The sequence below is a fragment of the Acinonyx jubatus genome, chromosome D1 (genome assembly GCF_027475565.1).
Source record: "Acinonyx jubatus isolate Ajub_Pintada_27869175 chromosome D1, VMU_Ajub_asm_v1.0, whole genome shotgun sequence".
In the NCBI taxonomy this organism is placed as follows: Eukaryota; Metazoa; Chordata; class Mammalia; order Carnivora; family Felidae; genus Acinonyx; species Acinonyx jubatus.
Genome location: NC_069390.1, coordinates 107,674,888 through 107,698,591, shown reverse-complemented (window position 1 = coordinate 107,698,591; position 23,704 = coordinate 107,674,888). Strand labels below are relative to the sequence as shown.

At 37.0% G+C, this 23,704-nt stretch overlaps 1 protein-coding gene and 1 pseudogene across 2 annotated transcripts in view; one reads left to right on the top strand and one right to left on the bottom strand.

Annotated features, from left to right (window-relative positions):
* Positions 1-23,704, bottom strand: part of GUCY1A2 (guanylate cyclase 1 soluble subunit alpha 2) — a 318,707-nt gene that overhangs the window by 135,160 nt on the left and 159,843 nt on the right. The window lies entirely within an intron of this gene.
* Positions 1,650-17,984, top strand: LOC106984299 (protein dpy-30 homolog; annotated as a pseudogene).

The following is a 23,704-nucleotide window of genomic DNA, read 5'->3' as shown; positions in this document are numbered from 1 at the left end:
ACCCAGAGATGGCTCTTTTTTTCCCCAAAAGAGTGCAAATGATTGTATTTTTCATCACATTCACACCAGCAGCAAATCACACACATTTAAGGAATCGCACTAAAAAGTCTGCCTTGCTTTACCACCCACAGTTAGCCTGCACCTCTGGGATACCTCTGTCCCCACACTGCCACTCACATGTCCCATGGGACATTTTGGTTACATTTCTATATAAAGAGTTCAGAAAGCTATAGTAAATTTTTGGAACCACCACTAAAAGATTCTGCAAGGAAAGGAAATTCTGCACTCTCTTCAAGGAAATATTATAAAAAATAACCCTGCACAAAGCACTAACTCATTGTTATACAAGGATGAAGGAGAAAAGCTTCCTCATAGTAACAGAGTACAAAATAAGAATTTGGATTATAAAAAATACTGGCCATTTTGACCCAGCCAATTTATCATGAGAATATTCTGACAAGGCATCAAAACAAAACAAAAACCCTAACTTCCAATTACCCAATTCTATGTTATTATGTGTGTGTTGTGTGTGTGTGTGGGCAAGTGTGCATTTTTGTTAAAATATTTGTTCTCCCATAACTCTTCATTTCATTTCTGTGAGTCAGGGGTCGGATGGAAGATTAACAGTGGCTGTTTATTTTTAGTAATAAAAACAGCATTTTGCACTTTGACTCGATTGCATTAAACATTTAAAAGAAATAACTAGGGTTTGTGCTTAGACTCAGGTTGGCAAAACCTGATGCTACATACTGAGAATCCAAGCCATTGGAAATCCAAGCAGAATTAAGGGCACTGGCACGCATAAGGAATTTTCTAATGAGATCAGAGGGCATTTGCTCAGTCTAGGGGATATACCATGGATAAACAAATATGGACAGCTGCAGAATCTAGCTTTTATATAGAAGATTCAAACTTTTATACAGAGGATTCTTACCCAGGAGATCTTTCTGTAATGATGAGAACAGCATGACCAAAGAACTAAATTTTAAATTTTACTTGATTTTCATTAATTTCAACTAAAATGCACAGAACCACATATGGCTACTCACTAAGATATCAGACAGCATGGTGCTCATGTAAAATTTATGGCTCCAATATTCAATCCATCATTTCATCTAGATATCATTTTCCACTTGTTTGTAGGTAAGAAATGAATTAGTATTGGGGTCACGGAGATGTTTTTGCTTTTAACAATATCACATAAAAGGTTTGAGAAAGCATTATGATCTGCCTATCAGGAGCTTATATTCTATTATATTCTAATTCTAACAGAGGAAATATATATATGTGTATATATATATATATATGTATACATTTATGAGTGTATATATATATATATATATATATATATATATATATATATATCCTAAAAAGGAAAGAAAGGGGAAAGAATGGACAGGTTAAGAAGGGCTGAGGGACCCTCCTGCTGCAGAACAAACATACTGCTGAGGCAATCGTGATCTCTTAAGAGGTAGGAGAGGTTTCCAAGGACACTCTCTTATACACACACCAGAAAATGCAACAACCAAATCAAAACAAAGAAAACAAATAGGCAAACAACAAGTGAAATGCTGAGCTGGATCCCTGACAGGGACAGAGAGAAGCTAAGCTGCCCTGACCAATGTTCTTTCCGTACACAATGCGGAGGGATGGATCAAAGGAGTGATAGCTTTGAAACTATAAATGATGTGAGTTTAGAGCCTAGTTGCACCACTTAACTGGCTGATTAACCACAGACAGATCACACGGCCCCTCAGGGCGATAGCAACCTCATCTGTAAGACTGGAATAGTAACGATTCTAATGCAATAGCATTAGGATTAAATTTAAATGAGGTAATATACATAAAAAGCCGAGACTGGTACCCACGTACGCATGCACTCAGTAATTATTATTATATTATTGTTACTCTTGTTATTAAGCATCATGACAATGATAATGATGATTTGGCTGGTGCTACAGACACACTACAAATAAGAAATGATAATGCAATTTTGTTGAAGAAATTATGATGATAATACATTTTATGAAGCTGTATGTATTGAATAGGCATGCGATAGAAGTAAATAACACAACCCTTTGGGGCGCCTGGGTGGCTCAGTCGGTTGAGCGTCCAACTCTTGTTTTTGGCTCAGGTCATATCATGGTTCATGAGTTTGTGCTCTCAAAGCAAAACCTACTTGGGATTCTCCCCCCTTCCCCCTTCGTGCTTGTGCTTGCTCTCTCTCTCTCTCTCTCTCTCCCAAAAATAAATACATCAACTTTAAAAATGCATGTCTTTATTCACTGAAGCATTTTTAGTAATAGTAAAAAAAAGGCAGTAAACAAATACCTGTAATAGATTTCTACTTAAATGAGTTATGTCGTATCAATTAAAAGAAAGTTTCACAAATCATACAAAATGCTACCATAATTAAAATATCACAATGAAGGTTGACTTTGCATTGGCAAAATTTCTCAGACATACATAATTGGTATTTGTCTTTGTAAACATCCCCAGGAACATGAACAATGTGTAAGAATTCCTTGTCGAGATCATGGCACTTACCGGAAGAAGCGTGCCTTAGAGACTGTTTCTGACAGTGAAAAGCACAGGAGTTGTTGGCATATGGCAAGGGAAGTGTTCCAAGGTGAGTGATGGCAAGTTCAAAATCCCAGAGAAAAAAGAGAGTATAGAACATTGAGGGCACTCAGGAAGGTCCAGAATGATCACAGCAGAGAGCAAAAGGGAATTGACCAGAGAGTCTAGCCATTTCAAGGATACACAACAGAGTCATGACCACCAGAAGGTGTGCCTAGGCCTTGTGATTCTCCAGTCCTCTCTCTACTCTCTCTTCTGGAACCACAGAGAACACATGTCCAAGATGGTGGAATAAGAAGGAGCCTGGGTGCGAAAGTCTCTCTTGCATTATAGAAAGAGCCTAAATGTCCATCAACTGATGAATGGATAAAGAAATTGTGGTTTATATACACAATGGAATACTACGTGTCAATGACAAAGAATGAAATATGGCCTTTTGTAGCAGCGTGGATGGAACTGGAGAGTGTGATGCTAAGTGAAATAAGTCATACAGAGAAAGACAGATACCTTATGTTTTCACTCTTATGTGGATCCTGAGTAACTTAACAGAAGACCATGGGGGAAGGGAAGGAAAAAAATAAAGTTAGAGAGGGAGGAGCCAAACCATAAGAGACTCTTAAAAACTGAGAATAAACTGAGGGTTGATGGGGGGTGGGAGGGAGGGGAGGCTGGGTGACGGGTATTGAGGAGGGCACCTGTTGGGATGAGCACTGGGTGTTGTATGGAAACCAACTTGACAATAAATTTCATATTAAAAAAAAAAAAAAAAGAAAGTCTCTCTTGCAACCCAGTGGCTTAGACACCTAACCAGGACCCCCGACCCCAGATCATGGGAGCAAGAAATCAATCTTCACTGTGTCAAGGGAATAAGATTTGAAGACTGTTTGTCACCACAGCTAGCGTTATTTACCTTGGCTAATATACCAGGTCTTGGTAAAAGGTCACTTTTCCCCATCTCCAGGCCACACTTGACAAGTGGTCTAGAATCACACCACTTCCACGCTAAGACCTTGGAAAAAAGACTCAATCATGGGTCTTTCCCATCTAACCTGAATATATTCACTATCATTCTAGTTAATATCACTCTAAGGTTCTATGCCATCAGTGAATTATAAGAAGAGTCTTGAGACTCTTCATACTAATACCTAGTTCAGTCTATAATTATGAATCTAAAGCTTTGTGTAAAAGACTAATGTATGGTTAGTATTATGCTTACCCAACGTGAATCATTACTTGCTATCAATCGTCTCTTTGCAACCAGATTACATGTATTTCCTTCATGCCAGTGAGATGGTATCAAAGCTTTTCAAGTATACCATAAATAATTTAAAACATTTCTTAGATCTAAATGTTTACAAAGAACGTATAAATGAATAGTGTTTGGGAGATACTGAGGAGATGTTTCCTCTAAAAATAAAAATCTCCAAGGGAAACAGTGGATTGGAGACTTTATTTCTTTTTGTTCTTTTTAAATTTAAATGTATCTTCTGATTTAATTTGACAGCTATCCAGTTAGTGTAAGAACAAGTGTAAGAATTGAGACTGAAAACAGCTAAATGATGGGCCCAAGGTCAATGGTTAAGGAACACACAGGGGGGACTAGAATATGGGCGTCCTCATCTTAACCACACCCTTTCCCTCCATCTTCCACTATCACCAAAAAGAGGACTTTCCAAAATTGCATGTTCACGTGTATTGTAGGAAACCCTAAGGAAAATCTACCATACAAGGTCCAAGAATCTCTGTGCCCTGTAATGTTGGTTTAAATGTTTTCCTTCTCTTGGGAAGTAGATGCATGACCAAAATGTGAGTCCACATCTTTTAAATGGAAATAATGGGGGCACCTGGGTAGCTCAGTTGGTTAAGCAGCCAACTTTAGCTCTGGCATGATCTCATGGCTGGTGAGTTTGAGCCCTGTGTTGGAATCTGTACTAACAGCTCAGAGCCTGGAGCCTGCTTCAGATTCTGTGTCTCCCTCTGTCTCTGCCCCTCCCCTGCTCATGCTCTGTCTCTCTCAAAAATAAATAAATATTAAATTAATTAATTAATTAATTAAATAGCAATAATGGATGAACCTCTATAGCAGGATTGCTATTGGGATATATACTGGCTAATATTTACAAAATACATAGAATAGTCCCTGGTATATAACAGACACTATATATTCATTAAATAAAACCACCACTTGTTTCATAATAAGCCATCAGCAGTTTTAGAGCCTTTTTCCTTCTCATCTCCTATTGTCCTACACAATGGTAAGCTTTATTACAATGAATTATTGATTGCATTGGTTTGTTAGGGCTACTGCAACAAAGTACCACAAATATGAATGGCTTAAACAATAGAAATTGAGTCTCAGAGTTCTGGAAGATAAAAGTCCAAGATCAAGCCTCTCTACACTAAATGCCACTCTCCTAGCTTCTGATCATGCTTTGGCTTATAATAGTATGACCCTAATCTTCTCACAGTGCTCTCCTTCCCTGTGTGTATGTCCATCTCTATATCCAAACTTTCCCCTTTTTATAAGGACATCAGTCATACTGGATTAGGGCCGCCCTAATGATCCCATTTTAACTTAATTACTGTTGTAAAGACTCTACTCCAAATATGGTCACATTCTAAGGTACTAGGGGCTAGGTCTCTAACACATCTCTTTTGGGGGACATAATTCAACCCATAAGGCCAACTCCCTAAACAATCTGTTTACCTAACCATGTGAGCGTTCCAGCTGTGACATTTTAGACCAGATTCTAAGGCTCATTAGTAAAGTGCTTAGAACCAGTAAATCCATCTACCCATCTGTTACTTTAGCACCACCATAGTCTATTCCTCTTGTAATGTTTATTGTTCTCCCTAGCACTTACCATCCTACCATAATATTTTACTATGCTTCCTTGTTTATGTCTATCTTTATAATATAATGCGAGATCTATAAGCATATAGATTTCTAATTGTTCCTTGCTAGGTTTTCTACCATATGGAACAGTACATGCGATATAGTGACCACCGTACAAATATTTTTTTTAATTAAACAAATTTATATGAAAGTAATCATGCATAAATGGATAAAGATTTTATTAACTAATGCAAGAATGGACAAATGACACCTTGGGTCTTACTTCACAGGTCTTTGATTGCTTAATGGATCAATTCCCTCTTTTCCCTTCCTTGGAACATTGTAAAGCATATTATACTAAAGAAAATAGATATTTTATTTATTTATTTATTTATTTATTTATTTATTTATTTATTTATTTATTTATTTTAAAGAGAGAGAAAGCACACAAGCAAGGGAGAGAGGCAGAGAGAGAGAAAGAGAGAGAGAGAGAGAGAGAGAGAGAGAGAGAGAGAGAGAGAGAGAGAGAATCTTAAGCAGGCTCCATGCTCAGCAAAGAACTCAACACAGGGCTTGATCCCGTAACCCCAAGATCAGGACCTGAGCCAAAATCAAGAGTTGGACGCAGAAGCGACTAAGCCACCCAGGTGCCCCAGACAAAAGAGATTTTAAGAAGAGGTATATACCAGTAGTCTCCTAGTGGCTCAGTTACTTCTTTTATTCAACAGGAACATTTCAAATATTTTATTAATACAATATTTTGGGTTATCTCCAAAAAGCACACACAAGCAAGAATTGGTATACATAACGACACTGGACAAATCAGATGCCAAATTAGTGTTTGTTTGTTCTAAAATATCCTTGCTTGTCTTACTTATACTGATCAAACTATTTTGGTAATTCCCATATGGCTACTGTGCTACAATAATCTATCATTAGTCAGCTTCCAGCAGCAGGCCAATCTGGAGACTCTCAAAGAGAATCTTGAGAAGAAAAAAAAAAGTAGATCCTGTACATGACATAATTTTTATAGCATTGCTGAGCTTTACATAGGTGAAGAAAAGCTCCAAAGGGCCTACGCAAAAACAAAACCCATCATCTTGAACTAAAATCTTAACCGTGAGCCACATGTGCAAACTTAAAGATACAGTAGCTTGAAGGTAAATGCCAACATTAGCACCAAGTTCTGGAGACTTAGCTTTCCATTTGCAGCAGGGATGCAGAGCTAAACCTGATGTGTTTGGATTGTACCAGAGACCCTCAAAGAGGTTCAAGTGGTCCCAGGTCTGCAATGCCCCCACAGTCCCCGTGGAAACACACAAACCTTCTCTCATGTGGAACACCCACTAAATTTAGGTTCCAAGTTTTTCCTGACAATAAATAATGTCAAACAGAAGACAACGGCAACAATCTCAAAACATACAGGGAAACTAAACACTAGAACTGAGACTTGGAAGAAACAAAAAGTAGATTTAGACCACCAAGGACATCAGATACTGAGGTCTCAGACTGAGAGCTACAAAACAGGTATGGAATGCTTACGAAAATAAAGGATAGCATCACAAGCACACAAACAGTGAGAAGTGACCAAAACTGACCTAGGAACATTCAAAAGGGGGGTGGGGAGGTGGATAGAAATTTATAAATTAAAAATATAAGGGTTGAAATTTAAACAAAATGAAAGGGTAGATGGATTAAAAAGTATTAAGATGCCACCACCACCAACAAAAAAAATTGATAAACTACAATCAGAGTACAGATCTGAAAATACTGTGAAATGTCACACAAAGAGATAAAAATGTGGGAAATATGGAAGACAAATCAAGTGATATGTAAGAAAAAATAATGAAAAAATGTAGCCTAACTCTAACCAGAGTACCTGAGGCAAAGAACAGGGAAAATGAAGAAAAGGTTAATATTTGAAGCTCTGGAGCTTGTGAATCTTCTCGAACGAATGGAAAATATCAATCCACACCACCAAGCACAGTATCCAATGAGAAATATAAATACAAGGAAATCCAATACTAGACACTTGTAACGAGCCTGCCCGAGATTTAGCTATGACAAAGATCCTAAGAGTAGACAGAGAGAAAAGATCACCTGCAAACGAAAGACTGACAGCAGACAGCCATAACAGGAGTTAGAGTCAATAAACTAATATTTTAAATGGGCTGAGAAATAATACTGTCATCCGGCAATGGTGCACTCAGAAGAAGCTACATTTTAAAAATGCTAAAGAGGGGCGCCTGGGTGGTTCAGTCGGTTAAGCGTCCGACTTCAGCTCAGGTCACGATCTCATGGTCTGTGAGTTTGAGCCCCGCGTCGGGCTCTGGGCTGATGGCTCAGAGCCTGGAGCATGCTTCCGATTCTGTGTCTCCCTCTCTCTCTGCCCCTCCCCCGTTCATGCTCTGTCTCTCTCTGTCTCAAAAATAAATAAACATTAAAAAAAATTTTTTTAATTAAAAAAAAAATAAATAAAAATGCTAAAGATAGGGTCACTCGTACCCCAATGTTTATAGCAGCACTCTCAACAATAGCCAAATTATGGAAAGAGCCGAAATGTCCATCAACTGATGAATGGATAAAGAAATTGTGGTTTATATACACAATGGAGTACTACGTGGCAATGAGAAAGAATGAAATATGGCCCTTTGTAGCAATGTGGATGGAACTGGAGAGTGTTATGCTAAGTGAAATAAGCCATACAGAGAAAGACAGATACCATATGTTTTCACTCTTATGTGAATCCTGAGAAACTTAACAGAAACCCATGGGGGAGGTTAGAAAAAAGAGGTTAGAGTGGGAGAGAGCCAAAGCATAAGAGACTCTTAAAAACTGAGAACAAACTGAGGGTTGATGGGGGGTGGGAGGGAGAGGGAGGGTGGGTGATGGGTACTGAGGAGGGCACCTGTTGGGATGAGCACTGGGTGTTGTATGGAAACCAATTTGACAATAAATTTCATATATTAAAAAAAACAAAAAAAAAGAAAGGAAAAAAATAAATAAAAATGCTAAAGAGATAAACATTGTTTATCTCATTGTTATCTCACAGTCTACTGTTTAGGAACAGTAAACTAAAACACATACAAAAATGTAATTATTGAAAAAAGAAAAAAAATGGAAAACCCAGAAGAATGGTCTACAATGGAAAAACACATGGTGAACAAAAAGGAGGTAAATCTAAAACAATATTCTGTCTATGGAATAGGACTTGAAATATTTATAGAAATCGTAGTATGCTACTTTTTTACGATCATCCCAGATGATTTTTTCTTACTGCACAAGCTTAAGAAATAATGATGTAATTGAAAAAATTTTATACAGCATACAGAGGTAAGAAAGTAAGTTACTATGAAAGAGAAAAACAGAGTGAAAAGTCAGTGCATGTAAAATTAGCCACTGCCACACTGTAGTTCTTTCTTTGCTGTAAAATAAATAATACATAAATAATCCCCAGAGCATTATCAGATTCTAAGAAATGTATCTCTGTTATTTCTGTTGAATAGTAAGTTTTTGGTCATTTGCCTGCTGCAAACCACGTGATCTAGGCACCATTCCAAGACTTCTCAAGATCCAATCTGACTCCACACTTTGCTTCCTTACGTTGTGCTCCTGCCAAAACTGAGCCACTCTGCCCTAAGCACATATTCCACGCTAATACTTTATTTACAGATAAAAATGTGCTTTTCTCCAATCCTCCCATGGCTCAGTCCTATCCTTTCTGAGAGATGCTTTCCAAATGTCATTTCCATTAGGAAATTATTCCTGACCTCCAAGACTGCCTTCTCAGATAGAAATAACCTTCCCTACCTCAGAAGCATCATGGGTTTGCTCAAGCCTCTCTTTCAGGACTTAACACATTCGCTCTTACAATTTCTGTTCACATCTCCCTACTTGACTCAAAGCTCATTGAAATTAAGATCTGTTTAAGAGTGAACTTTGAAAACAGAGCCTAGCATGGGGCTTTACCTAGAGTAGGGCTTCAATATTTGTGGAATTAATGAAATGAAATGAAAATGGAAAACATCTCTGAAACAAATAAGCTTTCAGGAGCAATATGAAAGAGATAAATCACTTGTAAACTACATAGATTGTGTATGTACATTTATAATTCTATTTTCACATTTATATTTAACTAATAACCAACGGACCAACAATATTCCATCTTGATAAGCAAAGAGAGACCATGAACAAATGGTCTAATCTATCATAAACTATGTATTACAGAAATCCAACATTTGGCAAGATCAGAACTTCTTATACAAAAATGTTGCTGTCCTCTTCGTGATGTGAAAAACATCTTTGTTAAAATAATTTAAAATGAGCCATTGAATCCATAAGGCTTGAAAAATAGGATGCTGTAAGCTGGTTAAGAAATCATTCCTTCTGTGGAGAAACTGAAACCATCATACATTGCTCGTGGGAATGTGAAATGGTATAGCCACCATGGAAAACAGCTGGGCAGTTTTCCGAATGGTTAAGTAGAGTTACTTATGACCCAGCAGTTCTACTCTTAGGCATACACCCAAGAGAAATGAACACGTATGTCTACATAAAACCTGTACACAAATGTTCCCAGCAGCATAGTCAACAAGTGGAAACAACACAAATGTCCACCACCTGGAGAACGGACACACAAAATAAGGTCTAGACATACAATGGAATATTATTCAGCTATAAAAAGGAATGAAGCACTAGTACTCACCACAACATGGATGAACCTCAAAAACGTGAAGGTGACTAATGAGACAGGGCACAAAAGGCCACATACTATATAAATCTTTTATATGAACTACCCAGATTAGAAAAATCTGTAGTGCTGAAAAACAGATTCATGGTTTCCAGGGCTGGGGTGGGACTGGGAATTGATTGTGGTAAACATAAGGGACCTTTGGGGGGTCATGGGAATGTTCTAAAACTGGATTTTGCTAGTTTGTCATAGCTTTGCATATAATGTTAAAATCACTGAATAGTGAAGAAAGAGAAGGAGAAACAGAAGAAGCAGAAGCAGAGGCAGGAGGAAAAGCAGAAGCAGGAGCAGGAGCAGAAGCAGAAGCAGAAGAAGCAGAAGAAGCAGAAGAAGCAGAAGAAGCAGAAGCAGAAGCAGAAGCAGAAGAAGAAGAAGAAGAAGAAGAAGAGAAGAGGAAGAGAAGGAGGAGGAGAAGAAGATGAGACCAATGAAGAAATCATTCCTTCAATCATGTCCATCCATGTACAGTTTCATGTGTCTGAGAATAATATATTACCTCTCACCTGCATCAAGAATGACAATACTGGCAGTGGAAGAAATAAAGTGTTGCTGATTGCACTATTCATTTTCCTGTGTTAGAATCCTACAGGACTTCCTGATAAAAGGAAACACTTGGAAAAATAAGGCAGAGGAAGAGATGACTGGCAGGATCTCAAACACTTCTGACAGTTCTCGTATGGTAGATATTGATAATAAATGTGCACATGAAATAATCGTGTCTGCATAGATGGTTCTAGCACAAGAAAGACTCTGTATGTCATTTTCACTTGGCTACCATTCAGAGAAATACAGACCGGTCATAAATTACCTTCTCCAGAAGGCAAAATGACTGCATAGAAGCATCAACAGCCTAAGGTGGTGGATGAAGCAACTCAAAGACAAGTGCTATTACTGATAAAGAGAGTTAAGAATTTTCAACAATGGGGGCACCTGGGTGGCTCAGTCGGTTGGGCGTCTGGCTTCGGCTCAGGTCACGTTCTCACAGTTCCTTGTTCGAGCCCCACGTCGGGCTCTGTGCTGACAGCTCAGAGCCTGGAGCCTGCTTCCAACTCTGTGTCTCCCTCTCTCAGTCCCTCCTCCTCTCCTCTCTCTCTCTCTCTCTCTCTCTCTCTCTCTCTCTCTCTCTCTCTCAAAAATAAATAAATAAAAGAATTTTCAACAATGGCAAAAAACACATACATACACGCACACACACACACAGTCATGAAATTTACTTGCTGACTGTCAACCATTCTATGATACTTTTTTAATGCTACTTTTAGCAATAACCAATTAAATATGCTTCTATCTTCGTAAGATTGTTAATAAGGAACACTGTCATAAATTTCCTTTGAAAATGAGTTATTAGGTTGGTGTATAGCAGCATATGACAGAAAGTTCAGAACAATTCAGCTATTTTCCTACATTAAAGGAAAAAATAAAAACTTAGGGAAAGTTTTGAGAAACATGCTTTTTTGTCCTATTTTTCAGAGAAATTTCAGTAGACAATAAGTTCAAGTTTTACCTGAAGTGGCAACACTAAGTCCAATATTTTATATTCATAATTTCCCCCATTTGATCAAGTGATTCACTAATCATGATATCTTAATAACTTCACATGGCTTTATGGTACCACGCTTCCTTAGTTTTATGCACCACATGCAAGAGATTCTCGTCAGTTTGTTAAACATGGCATGGTCTCTTCTCTCTCTAAGCCTTCTGAACATATGATCTGCTCTGGCTGGAGCACCCCACATGGCCTTCCCTCCAGCACCCACACATATACATACCCTCACCTCCACTGCTCCCTTCAACTGCTCTTCATGGTAACTACCCTCCATTAGCTGGCTGACTTCCTATCTCCATTTCAGATCTCAAATGCCTCAAGATGGCTTATTTTGGATCTCCAATTTAAATTAGGTGTATCTGTTATAAAGTCCCAAAGAACCCTATGTTTCTGTTTTTATCACCCTTGAACTATAACTATTATTTATCTCCCCAACGAGACTATAAATTCTGTGTGGATATGGACCATATTATGTTCAACTCATTATTTTTGTAAACTTTAGTCACAAAGATATTGTTTGGTATTCAGCAGGTGCTTGATAAATACTGGCTGAATAAATCATTCCATTCCATATGTATATTCTAGATGTATTTTATCATTTTTCTCTTAACCTATATCATAGCCTGAAGATGGGGTCCAAGTTTTGTATCTGAGTGTTTTTAATAGCACCTACCAAAGAGAATGTATTAAGTAAATACAATTTAACATCATTCCGTTTTTTAAACCTTTTCACAGCAGAAGAAAGTATAAAAATACTTCTTTAAAGCATACCTTCTGCTATTACTTTTTCTTAAAAAGTCTCCTTGATAATTTAACATATCTTCATGTTATACACATGATAGGTGTATATATACACATGAATGTGTAAGATACATTCATTCATGTATATCTATGTATAAATATATATGCAAACAAAAGAAACCTTTCCATTAAAATTCTACTTTATTATCTGTTGTCCTATTGCCAAATCCAACCATCTTAGTCTCTGCTTTAGCAATTCTAAATGTGCTCTTCAAAATCACTCTCTAACCTTCTGTACCCCCCTCTGTGCCCCAAGAAGACAGTTATATGGACTTTATCCATTGGCTTTCCAGTTGCACTCTGGTTTCCAGTTGGGTTTGGCCACCAGCAGGTGAGTAAGAAAGGAGAAAAAGGACGGTTTATTTATTTTTCCGGTTTGCTCCACCCTAATGTGTGGTTTGGCGGTGGTTGTATCATTTCACCTAAGGCAAGAGCTCCCATAATGGGCCCTTCCTACACTTTAAGCTCTCCCAAGGTACTTTTCCTTTCCTTTCTCCATCAAGATTAGAAGTGTCAATGGTTCCCACCATTGCAAGTCTCTGGGTGCTTCACCATTGGTTCTCTTAACCCTGCCCACAACTCTTAAAAAGGCTTGTCAATTATCTTGGTTGAGAGTGTCATTAAGTTTCTGCTGGGCCCTTGACTGATAGATTAACATACATAAAGACCATTACCTAGACCCTCCTTGAAATGATGTTGTGGAACAGATGGAACACTTGGACTCTCTGTGAAATAAAATACTCCTTTGCATGCTTGATTCCAAGACTCTAAAAATGGAATTGCTTCCACTACATCTTGTTCTTTCTGCCCACTGGGCTCCCAGCTGAGAAGTGGTCAGTGTGGTATATCAGAGGGCAAAAAAAAAATCATGATTAATCCCTGTGGTAACATTAACTAGTCCAGTAGTTAGTTTTCAAATGGAGTTTCAGGGATCTCTAGAGCTGGACGTCTCAAACTTTACTGTGAAACATATTGCTGGGGTACCTATTAGAATGTAGCCTCAGATTCAGTAAGTCCAGCTGGGGCTTGAGATTCCCCTTTACTAGCTAGCTTCTGAGGTTCTGCAACACCAACCAGGTGCTGATGCTGCCAGACCACACCCTTGAGTGTCAATGTCTGTGATCATGCCTCCAGAAATATGGGGGAGGCTGGGAGAAAGGACTTCTCTCCTACATCTTTACTTTCAATTGTTTGACATTTTATGATTCCAAGTAAGATTTCATTCCAAGGGGAAAATGACTTTATTTCTTTAAATGTTTATGAACTATTAAAATACTAGCCTAATGCTCACTTTGCAAGTGAAGTCAAGAGGTAAGATGATTTACCCAAAGTCAGAGCTGGTTGGTGACAGAGACACAATGAGAATTTAGCCATTTATTCTTTCCACTTTACTGACTCTGATTTATTTTCTTCTTTTTCTTATTTCTATTTTTGAATGTCACATTACTTTGGAAATTGTAAGAAAAATCTATTTCTACATGAGTTGTTGAGTCCCTGCATGACAGGACCCATATGGGGGCACTGAGAACTTTCCAGGGAATGGGGTGTAACACTGAGTCACCATCTTGTAACTCTGTTGGAGGTCCACTCAAAGTAACTCTCTTCCTATGGATATAATTATTCCAGGTAATGTTTTCAAATGCAAAGAGAAATAGTGCTTATGTTTTAAATTTGGGTGATATTACTTTTCCTCTGTATTCTGGAATATGTGGACATAAATATTTTTAGCTTTAGGATCCCATACTGTCTGCTATTCTGCTTATCTGATTCTCTAAAACTTGTTCTTTTATTAAAATATAATACAGGAAGATAAAATATTTCCAAAGGGTTTCTTTCCAGCATTTCACACAATATATGTATTTTCACATTAGGAATCTATACAAAACCCAAGAAACATTTATCACTAGACAAATTCAATAGTTTGTATTATCAATATTTACTCATTTTCATCTTCCATTTGGCCATTCTCAGCAGATACCAAAATTGAAACCTAACTCTGAGCTGAAGCCTTGCCACAGTTGGTTTTATGCTTTTCATCTGCTATCTGTGACTCACCACTCTTGATTAATATCCATTCAAGATATTTACATTCTGTTTCTTGTGCCTCATAACCAGTATTTACAAGCTTGAGATTCACTTTTCAAACCTGTGGCTAAAGCACAAACATGAAACCCAAGTTTGCCCTTTTTTGTTCTTTTACAGTATCACTGCCATGTCAGAAATTATTTTCAATAAGTCATGTTTTGCTTAATATCTTGCCACCCAGCAAAGGGTGTAACGTCCTTCCATGAATGGGCTTACCAGGACTGACATGACAGGGCTTGCTATGCAACAAATGATAAGCTGCAGAACATCATCAAGAACAGAGCCTTATTCTTCTCTGAATAACACGGTCACAGCAATACTTAAGCCTCAATCTTTCAAATGAGTGAATTTTATTACATCATCTTTCAAGCTACCTTCTCGTGAACGTGCCAAGAAAAAGGGTTTTACAGAAGAAAAAGAACAGCCAATCTTTGTCATCAGGTCAGCCTCTGTTCATGCTCTTATCTTAACATGGAGTGACCTCCCTCAATCTCTACATGTCCGAATCCCACCCATCTTTCAAGCTGGAGTTACTTCTTCTTCCCCTAAAGGTTCTCAACCCTGGCTGCACATTAACATCACCTGGAAAGACATTAAAGTATCACTGTCCAGGGTTCACCCCAGAGCAAGTAAACGAGAAAGGATCTTGCTCATGTTTTACGGAAGCAGTGTTCTCTTCTTATTCAAAAGAGACAAAACAAACAAAACAAAAAACAAAATAAACAAAAAAAAGTGAGGCCAGTATTTTCTCAAATACGCTTCATTTTCCCGCAGCAAATCAATTTCTGGGTCCTTAGGGCATTGGCCCACCTTATTTTTTGGAATGGCTTTAATATTTGGAACTGGGTATTTCTTTACTTTTTACTTGAAGGGAGATAAACATGTTAATATAGGTACACTTTATCTGTGTTCCTGGTGTCTGTCAGACATCTATCAACACTCATGTCTTTTCTATTAAAGAGATTTCATTCTAATCCACTAGACAGAAAAAGCAGCTCGGCATATTTGGGGCAGACAGAGATAGTTCTTAATGAGGTCACAGGTACGCTTAAAAGACTAGGAGGCAGAATTAGAAAATAGCTATTGTACCACCACCAATGTAGTTATAGATTCAGGCAAGCATCATTAATAAATATTAAGTCCACTGAGTGAAAGTTTGTTGTAGAACAGGGTATGTTCACATGGTACAGAGTATCACCCCACAAATAACTTGTTAATTACCAAGTAAAATTTACCTTTACAATGGAGAGCTCTAGCAGCCAAAACCTTAACCAAGTGATCTCAGTTAATATTACAAAGAATAAGATAAACAGATTAAGTACTTCTTGGTGTGATAGAAGGTAAACAATATTGCCTATCCAATATTCTTGCCAAAAACCTTTAACCTAAAGGAGAGACAGAGAGAGAGAGACAGAAACAGAGAGACAAAGACAGAGAGACAGAGACAAGAGAGACTACAGAGAACACACTGATGGTTACCAGAGGGGAGGTGGGTGGGATGGGTGAAATAGGTGATGGGGATTAAGGATGCACATGCTGTGATGAGCACCTGTGATGTATGTGTATCGTATACCTGGACATAATATTACGGTGTATGTTAACAATACTGTAATTAAAATAAAATAAATTTTTAAGAAAGACAGAAAAAAAAGAGTCTTCTGTGGTTTTAATATACTTAGATAATCTGTGAAAGCACTTTAATTGGCCTTAAAGAAATAAATCCGTGATAATTAACAAAACAAAACAAAACGTCTTTAACCTAACCCTATTCATGAGGAAACAGCCAGAATAATTAGGATCAAAGTACTTCTGAAAATATGTTAAAGTCTTCAAAACAATAGTGTGAATCTGTTTAGAATAAAGGTGACTAAAAAACGTGAAAACTAAACATAACATATAAGGCTCAAGTGAATCCTAAGGGGAATAAACTTAAAATTTTGGGGACAACTGGGGAAATTTGAATGTAAATTATATTTTAGGTAATATACTTTCAGAGTTAAATTTGGGGGAGGTGACAATGGTATTATGACCATGTAGATGAATCTTGTCCTTAGGAGATACATACTGAAATCTTAGGGATTAGGTGGTGGAACTGAATTTCAACAACTAAAGAAATAAAACTCATTATTCACAGATGACATGATATTATACAAATCCCTAAAAATTCCATCCAAAAACTGGCAGAATAAACAAGTTCAGTCAAATTGCAGCATACAGAATCAATGTACAAAAATCTGTTTTATTTCTTTACACTTTATCAGAAGGATAAGTTAAGAAAACAGTCCCATTTACAACTGCAACCAAAAAGAATAAAATACCTAGGAATAAATTTAACCAAGAAAAGCAAAGGCCTAGATATGAAAAACTACCAGACATTAATAAAAAAAATTGAAGAGGACACAAATGGAAAGATATTCTGTGCTTAAGGACTGGAAGAATTAATATTGTTAAAATGTCCATACACCCAAAGTAATCTACAAATTCAGGACAATCTCTGTCAAAATTCCAATGGCATTTTCACAGAAATAAAGCAAACAATCTTTAAAATTGTATGGAACCAAAAAAGACTGCAAACAGCCAAAGCCATCTTGAAAATGAAGAACAAAGCTAGAGGCATCATGCTCCCTGGTTTCAAACTCTATTACAAAGCTATACTAATTAAGAGTTGGTGGCCCGGTAAAGGGCTCTTAAGAACAAGCATCTTGGATGCAGGTAATCAGCTCCCTTTTCCCCTTTCCCCCTTCTTCTAAGTTTTTGGGACTATCGCAGAGCTTCTGGACCTGATGCAAGCACCCAGTCTTGGGACCGTCCCACCATGCTCCTCTACTGCTCCAGATGCTCCCGCACCCAGGCAGGGGTGAGGGGCAGGGGCAGTGGCAAGGGCTGGACTCAATTCTGGAATCTTCCTGTTGAAATCTCCTGGGTAACTCATGGTTCTTCTTCTTTTCCAGGACTAGTTTCTGGGGATTGCGTCTTGAGGCTCTGCCAGGGAGCCAGAGCAGATGCTAGAAGGACAGACGGAGGTTGCAGAAAACCCTCACTTTGAGCACAGTCTCACAGACAATATTGAGAGGATAGTAGACAATGAGAAGATTAATACAGAAAAGTCATCAAAACAGAAAGTGGATCGCCAGATTTTACCAACTCGTGCCTAACCTGGAGCAGATAGCTGTGCCCATTTCATCACAGGGACTTCCTGTGCTTGGAGAAGAAAGATCGCCAAATTCCACTGAATTTCTAGCAATGTATCTTTTCAGAAACAATGCACAGTGTGAAGATCAAAACTGACTTATTAGGAAGAACAGAAAAAATTGTTTTCTCCTGTAGATTTACATACTTATGAGTCAGCTTTAATTGCCATGATTCCCGTCCCTATTTTTTGTAAGTATAAGAACCTTCAGGTTGACAGAACCCATTTCCAGAATTGAGGAAGAAAACATATCTCCCTCAGTTTCATTTAAGCACCCTACTTATTCAATGAGTACAGTCTGTGCAATTTTTTCTGATTGTCTTTAACTTTGTTTTTAAAATGACCTTCAAAATAAAATGTTAAAATGTCTGTTAAAAAACTATAGTAATTAAGACAGTGGGTATCGGCATAAAAACAGACACATAAATCAATTGAACAGAAAACACAGAGCCCAGAAACACACCCACACATACACGATCAATTAATTTATGACAAAGGAGCCAAGAATACACAATGGGAGAAAGGATAGTCTCTTTGAAAATGGTGCTGGGAAAACTGTACAGCCACATTCAAAGGAATAAAACTGGACTATCACCTTATGCAACACAGGAAAATTAACTCAAAATAGATTAAAGACTTGAACTTAAGACCTGAAACCATAAAACTCCTAGAAGAAAACATAGGAGGTATGCTCCTTGACATCGGTCTTGGCAATGCTGTTTTGAATCTCACACCAAAAGCCAAATCAACAAAAGCAAAATTAAACAAGTGGGGCTACTTCAAACTAAAAACATTGTGCACAACAAAATAAACCATCAATAAAATGTTAAGGCAATCTAATGAATGCGAGAAAATATTTGCAAATCATGTATCTGACCAGGTGTTAATATCCCAAATACATGAAGAACTCATATAACCCAAAAGCAAAACAAAACAAAAAACAATCTGATTTAAAAATGGGCAGAGGATCTGAATAGACATCTTCCCAAAGATATACAGATGGCCAACAAGTACATGAAAAGATGCTCAACATCACTAGTCATCAGGGAAATGCAAATCAAAACCACAATGAGCTATCACTTCACATCTATTAGAAAGTCTACTATCAAAAAGACAAGAAATAACAAGTGTTGGTGAGGTTGTGGAGAAAAAGGAACCCTTGTGCACTGTTGGTGGGAATAAAAAGTGGTACAAACACTATGGAAAACAATATGGAGTTCCCTTAAAAAATTAAAATAGAATTAAAATTAAAATATAATCTAGTAATTCCCCTTCTGAGTATTTATCTGAAGAGAATGAAATCACTCACTCAAAAATATGTATTAATATATATATATTATATGTATGTATATAAGATGAATGTTGTATATGTATATGACTCAACCATTAATAAAGAACAGAACCTTGCCATTTGTGATAACATGTATGGACCTCAAAGGCATTATGCTAACTGAAAAGTCAGAAAAAGATAAATATCATCTCATTTATCTTATATGTGGGGCTCTTAAAACAAAAACATCAAGCTCATAAATACAGAGAACAGACAGGTATTTGCAAGAGATAGGGTGTACAAGGAGGCAGAAGCAATGACTGAATGTTTTTTGTTTTAGTTTAAATAAGTAAATAACAATTTTTTAAAAACAAATAAAAAGTCCTATTTACAAAGATAGTCTCATTCTGAGATCCTATAAGTTAGGTTTTCAACATATGAATTATGGGTGGGAAGGCCCAAGTCAGCCCATAACAGACATATGGGAAAAATATAAAAAATGGTCTACTCTACGTGTAAAAACAAACAAAAACAAAACTCCAGCAAATTAACTATGTCATAGAACACTCCAAATAATTTGAAAATATTGTTCTCAAGGGCGCAATAGGCTATAATATTAGTTTTAAAACCTGTATTTTACTCCTAGTGTCACAGTACTAATATACCCATTAGCTACGATTCAAAAGGAACTAGAAGCAAAATAAAATTATATTTAAGAAGATTAGAAGATATTTTTAAGAAAAGAAGTAAAAAGAATTATTTTCATATATAACAAACGTTTTAAACACTATAATGTCAACCAGAGAGTGGAAAAAATGATCCTAATTACATGAGAAACCCTAACTACATGTAAATTATTGCTTCTCTGACACAAAGGATTTATGGTTTTATGAAATCAATACTCACAATGAGTCATAAAAAATGCAGTAAAGTTTTAACAATCAGTAAGCCTGGATATCAAAAATTCATTTTTCTAGTTTCCAACTTTTTAGGAAGCTTAAAACTTTCAAAAAAGTTGGTGGGAAAAGATTCAGATTTTGAATTAGAATATTGATGTCTTTGCAAAATTTAGAACATAATAAATTCACACTAAGTGACCACAGAATACTAATTTTATTTTGGGGGTCGGGGAGAGGCAGAGGCCAAGAGAGAGAGAGAGAGAGAGAGAGAGAGAGAGAGAGAGAGAGAGAGAGAGAATCCTAAGCAGGCTCTCTGCTGAGCTGCATCTCAGGACCTTAAGATCATGACCTGAGCCAAAATTGAGAGTCAGACTCACCGACTGAGCCACCCAGGTGCCCCACAAATTTTAAAAACCATTAAAGAAGTCAGTATTCTATTTGTACTGTTAATAAGACTCTTTGATGACTAATACACGCTGAGGAGGTTTTCAGGGGACGTGTTTTGGGTGGGCTGCCTGGACATTTTGACCTCTTCAGCAGTAGTCATCTTGAAGTCTCTGCATTACACCTGTTCCTACTCTTCGCTCCTTCTACTGTCCAATACCAACTGAGTGTCTAATCATTTTTTTGTTTTCTTTAAATAGAGAATGAAACAAAGGAAATGTAAAACTATTCAAAGATATAATACAGGACATTTCTGTGAAATAAAGAGAGAATTCAATCTTCAGATAGAAGTGGCATACAGTGTATCAAGGGAAAAGCTTATTAAACTTCAGTATTAAAAACAAAGTTCTTCAGGGACTCAAGCAGTGAAAAAAAAAAAAAGCAAATCCCTTCAAGAAGTCAAAACCAGGCTTGTTTCAAAAATTCCTGTAAAAGATCAGATGCCCAGAAAAAAATTCCTTGGGAGAAAAAATGTGACCCAAGGTTATCTTGCCCAGAATAATGTGCTTGACTTTTCATTATGGACAGAAATCATTTTTATAAAAACAACAATGCCATATCAATATATAATTTATGCTTCTAAATGCACATTTAAATGTATAAAACATATAAATATTTATATATGATATTTATATATACACAATTTTTATATATAATATCTAGGTTTATACATACACATACAGTCATATACATATGTGTAAGATAAAATGAAGATGACCATAATACTTCGAACACATGGTGGTTGTAAGAATTAAACAGGATCGTGGGGTACCTGGGTGGCTCAGTCAGTTAAGTGTCCAACTTCAGCTCAGGTCATGATCTCACAGTTCGTGGGTTAGAGCCCACGTCGGGCTCTGTGCCAACAGCTCAGAGCCTGGAACCTGCTTCAGATTCTGTGTCTCCCTCTCTCTCTGCCCCTCCCCTACTTGTACTCTGTCTCTCTGTCTCTCTCTCTCTTAAAAAAAACATTAAAAAATTAAAAAAAAACATTCTTAAAAAATTGAGAATTAAACAGGATCTTATATACAAAGTTTCTGGCTCTAAGGAAATGCTTAATCAATAGTCATTGTCATTTTTTTATTATTTAGGACAACTAAGAACTGCACTCATATAACTGTAATAAGGCAAAATGTTTAAAAAACCAAAAGAGCTCTTGGGACCCAAAGGAAGGACAGATCCTTCAAGCTGAGTCCCACCAATGCAGGCTGGTGAAGAGGTGATGTTTCGTTCCAGACGTCCCTCGTAAATTTCAGTGGCAAAAAGAAAAATGAACTGTTAATTAAACATTTGAGTCTGTGTAAGAAGAGCCCTAGAAAAATTTGAAAGACACATAAACCCGTTCTATTTTCTTCCTTTTCAGTAAATGTGTCTATTTCTCGTGGAATAAGAGGCTAAAGGAAAAGATAGGCAAAACAATAAATAACAAGTTTCGAAAGACACTAAAAGAAATAAACACTTTTTAAAAATGAGAAATGCCACCAGTTTATTAAATGGGGAGGGCAAGAACATGATAAATGATTCTAGAAAATTACAGACTTTCAGCAGTATCTTTTAACTCTGTCTCTGTGAAGGTCAGCCCTAATTACCACAACAGCAGCCACTGCGGTAAGAGTGCAGGAAACCACAATAAAATAGGGAAGGATCCAGATGCTAATTACTTAAACTAATCAAATGCATTCAAATCTTTGGTCCCAATGATGTTCACTTCGCAGACATTTAGAACGAGCTGAAGGCATCAGCTCTACAAGGTATAAGAACAAGTTTTTTAGTTATTATTTATATTTTGTTTTCATGATTAGGCAGAAGGAGATAAATCAATAGAACATATGGCAGCATAAACAGGTGGAAAGTCATTTCATGAGCGGAAGAAAACAAGGGTTCAAACAGCAAGCACAGAATCAGTATGTGCATATGGTGAATGTGGAATAATTTATTTCTGAGAAACATACACAGATATTTTAAATGAGTATCATTCTTTCCAAAGTACTACAAAGTAACACACACATGATGGTCAGTCACTCAAGCGACATTTAACTAATTTAACTAAGTGCTGAGCATGTACCTGGCAGTGAATCAAGAGAAGCATTTGTTGTGGCACGGAGCTCAAAATCCATTTTAAAAAACTGTTATTGGTAGCATGTCTCCCTACTTTGACAGTAGATATAATTTTGGAAGCACCCTAACATGATTCTGAGCTAAGCCTAGAATAAAGTAGTTGACTGACTTGAGTAATAGAATTTTGGTTGCAAACCAGATATGATTAAAAAGGACTAAGATTGCATGCTCATTTAACTTGCACACTGGCTTTCATAGAAATTACAAGAGAAAAACTAAAAAATTCTTTCATAGTATCGCCATTAGTGAAAAAAGAGTGCTGACGGCCAAAACCTGCCACGAACGATGCTTGTTGGAATGTTTGGTCATTTATCGAAAATTCCATCTTATTGCCACATTACACCTTGCATTAAGTATAGGAACGTATACAACATGAAGTACTGTCTGCATTTGATTTTCACTTTTAAATATTTATGGGAAGAAAAATTTATATTTTGAACTTTATTTAGAATTCCAGGAAGTCAAAGTCTTCTAGGCCAAACGTACTTTGCAAAGAGTTACTCTTTTTGTGGATAAAAAAAATCTAGCTACTAAATGATGAACCTTGTAAGAGGGTAGAGAGCATCCTTAATTTTTATTCATTCTATAATTTTCTGAATTATCAAAAGGGCCATTCACAGGGATAAATACACCTCATCCCTGGTGTGGAGACTGGCTTAACAACTAACTGAAACACTTACTGGTTAGCTCATTTGTAGAGATCTGTGTTAGGTGTCTGAGAAATTTAAAAAGTTCTGTCTTCTTACAGGGGCTCCTGGGTGGCTCAGTTGGTTGAGCGTCTGACTTCAGCTCAGGTCATGATCTTGCAGTTCATGAGTTTGAGCCCTGCATTGGGCTCTGTGCTAACAGCTCAGAGACTGGAGCCTGCTTCAGTTTCTGTGTCTCCCCCTCTCTCTGTCCCTCCCATGTTCACACTCTTTCTGTCTCAAAAATAAATACACATTAAAAAAAATTTTTTTTAAGTTCTGTCTTCTACAGACTTATAATTTTAATATGTACTTGAACATATAGGATATATACAAAATAAATATTATAGATAAGTAAATATACCTATGCATATTTAAGTCTATACAAGCCCACATATGCTAACTGACAAATTCTGGGGTTGGGGGAGGCACAGAAGTGCAGAAAGGGTAGCAATTAGTGTGGTTCATGAAATTAGTCATTGTATTTGCAAGTTAGTAAATG